The following is a 6,326-nucleotide window of genomic DNA, read 5'->3' on the forward strand; positions in this document are numbered from 1 at the left end:
GCACCATCTTCTTCTGGAAAAAAAGATCAAATCCAAGACTCTGACTGTTCCCTGCAATTCACTATGTCAGTATTTAAAATATTTCTCCCAAAAGATTATCAGTTGCTATGGCCTAGTTTTAGAATGGCAAGACAAGATATAGTCACATTTTTCCCTAAAGCAAACAGAATTCGCCAACTCAGTCCGGGTACTTATTTTGGCTTGAAAAGGCATTGCTCACCTTTCCAACTGAATTGCTAGCAGCACGTTCTCATGTGTTTATTATGGTGGATAGGATATGGATACTGATTTTACTTCAGTATATTATCTGCAGCTCTTCAGGTATTACCTACCTAAGCAAGCAAGGTTTTGAGCATAAATGGGCAACACTCAGACTGGACTTTCTGCAGACCTGGGACTGGTTCCTCACCACGTTATTGTACCTCTGCTGATGTGTTCATGCAAAACAGCCAGACTGAGCTAAAACAGGTAATGATGTGACTCAGGTTGCAGGCATGCACAGCCGCAACCTGCAGCAGGACCTGGAGATGGAGCTGAAGGGTCTCAGCTGCACTTGTCCTTGTCCCTGCAAGGGCCATGCAGGGAGCTCCCTGGTCCAAGTTGCTCCTCCACTCCTGTTGTCCCAACATCTCCATCCCAGCCAGGGAGAGGAGCCCCAAAGCCCATGGCTCTGTCCTGCAGTGCCATCTAAAGGCCCCAGGCTAGAAAGGAAGGAAAAGAAGCACTTTATTCCAAAAAAAGACATCCAGACTTTCCGATGCCAGCTCTTCCTGCAGTGGGGAGATTGGTGGGCTCCTGGGAGAAGCAGCCGAGCTCGAGGTGAATGGGGAGACCCTATCCGAGCAGGGGGAGGCACAAGGGTGTGATCCCCGCTGGGCTCCAGAGCCCTGAGGCAGGAGATTTATTTCTGGACACGAGCAGGTGGCATGAGAATATTACTCACTAAACCAGATAAGCCGCAATCTCGTTATGCCCAACAGATGAGTGAGCCAGGAAGGTTTGAGTGTAACTGTCAATACAGCATCCTCTGAGGATAATGTCTAATCAAATTAGTCACTTGAATTCCCCTCCTCCTTCCTCCCCAGCCTCTTGGTTTGGTGGAAAACTTTGTTCCCTTGGAGGACACACAAAAGCACCCACAGATTCAGTTTTTGCCATCACCTCTTCTGATTTATGGGTAACATCAGCAGTACCTGCTTTGGGCACAGCCCCATAAGAGGACCTGACAGTGCTGCTTCCCTCAGGGTGGTGCATCTTGCGTTGTGCCAGCTGAGCAGTTTTGCTTCGGAACTGGAGCTTTTGGTGGCGCCAGCCCTAGGAGCAGGTGGAGACCATGATACAAGCTATCAGATGAGGGTGTAGTTTACTCCAAGATGCTCCATCTCCCTTTCCGTGGCTACTAGCGAAGATCTCCTAACAGCTTAAGTGTTTGGGGTTTCCATTTGAAACAGTGCCTAAAGAAGAATATCCACCCACAGCCACTGAAGCTGTGCTGACTCTGCAGCTCAGTTCTAAAGCTATTAAAAATGTGTGTAGTCACACGTGCTGTGATATTATTATGCTGTGAGAGAACCAAGTACAAGTTTCCTAAAATAACAGGCTCATCCTCCTCCAAAATCTTCCACTGTTTGCTTAAGGAACAGCATTATCCCGGTGCAGGCTTACACTGTATCTGCCTCAGTTATCATTGTGTGCCTGTAATGGCTTAGCAATGCCTCAAAAGTTTCCCTGTAGACCTAGGGAATACCTATAACCTTTGCACTGTGCTTCACACGTTGGATACTCAGTGCCATCCTCCTCCAAGGGGGCTGCTGTGGCAGCTGCCTGCTCCATTTGCACAGATTTAAGTTTTCACCTACCAGTCATATGTGATTTTGATTACTCTGCAGCTCTGCAGTGATAACTTGGCTTAATCCATACTATTTCGGTGTCCCTATTTCTATTAGTATAAATGCTTTAGGGCCTTTGTTCTTTCCCCAGTAAAAGGTTAGCTTGTTAAGTTTCAAGCTCTGCATTGCAGGAGAAGGAACTCGTCCTGGGTCTTTTATGATCTAAACCTGTTGTGACACTGTAGGACATGGTTTGCTTTTTCTTATAAACATCTCCAAACCAAAACATTTATCTTGAACTGAGCAGACTAATTTTCAGCTTTGATTCAGTATGAATAGTTTCCCAACCTGCATTTTTATCATCTCCCCTAAAATACATACACAGCTATTATACCTCTCAGCACAACCACTGAAACTGTCAGTGTACATGGAAAGCTGATTCTGAAAGAGAGGCTGTTTAAAGCAGAAGGATGCCTCCTACTTCCATCATGCACATCAGACATACACTGCCACAAGAGGAAGTTTTTTTCTGATGTCCAAGAAATGGTTTTTGCACATGTGGCTTGGGAGGTTGTGGACTGTGGGAAGCGGGGCCACAGAAAAATGATTTGCTCTCATTTGTACCATGTCCAGTGGATGGCTGTCATTACATGTACATCATTTGTGACAAATGTTTGCTTGGAAAAGTATGGAATACCTATTTTTAGTGTTATATAAGATCAAGTATTCACCTGGTTGAGAGGGTGAAACCTTCTATTCTAGTGCTTCGATACTACCATTGTTGGGAAAACCCTTTAACGCTGATCTGAAATGTTGCCTTATCTGGTAAAATCATGGAAAATGGACTATTCTCTTTTCTCTCCACAGTGGCCTTTTATACATTTGGAAAGTATTGTTTAGAAAAGAGTTTACTCAAAGAGATGTGAGAAACCTCAGTAATTCCTCAAAGCTCGTGTTTTCCCATTGTTGTCCAGGTGACACACCTGCTCCGTACAACTTAGTATAATCTGTTATGTAACAGAGGTACATCCTATATGGATGCATGGCCGTTTCCACATGGTATCGTTGACGCATGTGGGGCCTGTCATAAGCCCATCAGCCTCCCATCAGTCAGCAGGAGTTCTCTCTACACCATAGTCTGCAATTTAGTTGTAAGCTTGCTCTCCTATATGGTTACAGACAACTGACTATGGTTCCTATATGGTTTTAATACAGGTTTTCTCCATCCCATTGACAGAAATATTGACATAATGACATCTAGGACAGCCTGCACAGAGAGTCTTACTCAAAAAAAATCCAATTATTGCACTTAAGCCACAGTTCCCTCATCTTAAGAGACGATATCTCACAAGTTATTCAGTCAAGAGTTGTGACAGCTCTTACTTTCCGTCTCTCCATAGACTTCTTACTCTGGCATAGAAAAAAATATGTTGGTTTGACACAATTTTTTGTTGACAAAAACATATGGCCTGTTATTCACCTCTGTGCTATCATGTAGACATTCACAGTACAGTAATGTATTTGTTTCTCTGTTTTCTCGGAAGCTAGATTTATATCAGTCTGTACAAAATCATCTAATTCCTCATATATCCTGTTTTTCTAAAAAAAAAAAAAAAATTATTCCGTCTGTATTCTTCAGCATTTGAGAGTTTCCAAAGAATACGTATTAATTGTCAGAAATAATCACTAACAGCTCAGATGTTCCTTTACTTAGGCCTCTAGGTAACTGACTGGGTGTTTGCATTAGGTCCATTGGATAGAAACCAGTCGTTTAGGTGTGTACTTATAGTTCTGTTTCTCCCCTATTTTAGCTGAATTCCCACTTTTTTGTTGTGATGTTAAATGTGTTAGCCATCAGATTGCCTCAATTATTAATAGAAAATTAAAAAAAAACCTCCATCCTGTCAGTTTTCAGTAGCTTTTCTGTTGTCCCAAGTGGCAACTGGTGCTTTCCTTGATCTTCCTACACTTCCCAGTGTGATAGAATATTTTCTTATTAGTCCTCATGATCCTGATTTCACCTCATTTTGGATGATCACTTTTTGACTATCCCTTTCATGGTATTTTTATATTCACCTTCATTAACCTGCTTGTGCTTGTGCTCTGTTGTTTTTTCTCTTGCTTAAGAATAACAAAGAGCTCACAATTTACAAAACAGCCTCTTACTACTCTTTCTGTCCTTCTACTACATGGTGATAATGCTTGTAATCACATTTTTATGAAGAATTGTCTGCTCTTTGTAGCTCAGCCTGTCATAGTTTTTGCACTGTTCTGTATCAACTTTGCTTGTAATATTCCTTTCATAGTCATGCTCACCTAAATGCCTCCTGCCTTTAAGTTCTTAGTGAGTTTTCTTCCACTTGACTCTGATCAAAATTAGGAAATCTTCCTCTTGCTGTTTCTGCCACTTGCTGTTTCTACACCCAAAAAGCGATTCCAATGAGCAAAACCTTGTAACCTAAAGTGCTCCCTTCCCTGCAGGATCCCTTCCCTGCAGGAACCTGCAGGTTCCCTGCAAGTGAAGTTCTCCGTAGCCACCAAGACTTGTGCTTGGAGCAATTCTGCCTGCAGCTCACCAGAAAGCTTCATTCCTCCCCATTTTGGTGGGCTAGTGCAGATCTGTGCCATGGTAGTTCTGAGGTGGTCCATGGACTTGTGTAAGAGTACAGACCTTCAATCTATAGTCGCACTAGGCCTGTTTTGCACACTTCCTGGCATTCACAAGGGCAGGCAGCCTGAGGCATTGCTCCATGAGCTGGCTGAGCCCTGCTTGTCTTCCAGCAACAAGATGAGGTTGGACTGATGGTCTCCCCCTTCCCTGCAGTCTCTGTGCATCTTGTGCTTGCCCTAAAGAGCGATGGCTCCTCTGGGATCTTGCCTTCCAGCAAGATGCTCACCCTCTTCTGCTCTGTGCACAGCACAGTTGTTGCAGCTCCTGTAAAGGGGCTCCATTGACATGTTTCTGTTCTATGCCTTCTGTTCTATTGATCCCTCACAGCTGTAATTCCCACCTTTTCCTGTGATGAGGAAAAGATTTCTGCTTTCCTGGGTGGTTATTTTTTTGTTTTGTTTTGTTGTGTTGTGTTGTGTGTGTCTTCTCAAGATTCCTGCAGTGTTTCAGCTTGGTCTCCACAGTCTGAAGGTTTTCAACTTTCTTTCTAAAGGAGTTCACCAAGGGATAATGGATCCATCCATCCATAATGGGTGTTTTCAGCTCCTGGTGCTTACTGGCAAGAAAAGTATTGCAAAAATATTGCAAACTCTGTCCAAAGTCTGGATTGAAGCATTCAGAATTGGTGGGCACACACATTTGAAAATAACCCTCACAGCAGCAGGTAAAGAAATACGTGATAACAGAACAATAGCATGACCTCACTATTTTTGTTCTGATTATTGTGCTCCTTGTTGTTCTGCACTCATTGTCCCTTCACTGTGAACCTTGTCCCTATATTCACTCCTCATGAAAGTAGTCAGGGAAAAACTAAGCCAACATACATGGGGCAGATGGAGTACATTCGACCTTGAAGCAAAGAGTAAAACAGATCCTCTTCTAAATGAAGTCTCGTTTTGCCCCTATCTACAAGTATTAATTAGAATAAACAGGTTGGAATATAGTTAATTTTAGTTCACATTGAATATTATTGTTTAGTTTCACAAAGGCTTCACACGTATTGGAAAGCCACTGTCCATATGGCATCTATGACCATTGAGAAAGGCAGCTGCAAAATATCATTGGTGGGTTCCAATCACTTCACTCTGGTCTGCAGGCATGCACTGCAGTGCTAGCTTCATGGTACTGCATCCAGACTAAGTATGACTGGGAAGGTTCTTACCAGCAATCCAACAACAACCTGGACCAACAACATGCAGCTCTGGAGTTCTTTTGGCAGAACTACACCTGTTTGGATGAGATTAGCTTGAGATGATGTAGAGTTGACTGCAGCCAAGTCCACAGGGCCATCTGACATCGGTGGGCATAGAAAAACCTGATGTAGGCAATGTGATATGGGCTCTATAGCTCACCTCAGAGGCCCAAACCTCGCAAGAAAAGTCATCATGAGCTTTCGGTTCTACATATGAGATGCAGAATGTGCATGGAGATTTAGATCAAGGAAATGAAAAATTTGCACAGCCAACCCAACCATACAAATCTCTGCTGAAGTGAGGAACACAGAATTGCAGCCAGCTTTTCTCTTTGGTGTTAGATAGCTTTTTCCTTTAGCTTTTCCCTTGTTTTTTGTTGGATGTTGGTCACATAATCCAGTACATTTTTCTGCCAACAGACACTTGGGATCCTAGACTGCTGCCACTGCTAATATGATACAGGAGAATCTATAGATGATATTTTTGCAGCTCTTGCATGCTATCATCATTAAAATCAAAGGTTCAACTCCATGATAAAAACAGGCTTTCACATTTCTTAAATGCATCCTGAATGCTTTGTAGATGTTTTGCCCACCAAAGAGGAAAAGAGCTATTAGTTAGCTATTGACAATT

Source organism: Nothoprocta perdicaria, unplaced genomic scaffold (genome assembly GCF_003342845.1).
Source record: "Nothoprocta perdicaria isolate Ctin4 unplaced genomic scaffold, notPer1 scaffold_63, whole genome shotgun sequence".
NCBI classification, from domain to species: Eukaryota; Metazoa; Chordata; class Aves; order Tinamiformes; family Tinamidae; genus Nothoprocta; species Nothoprocta perdicaria.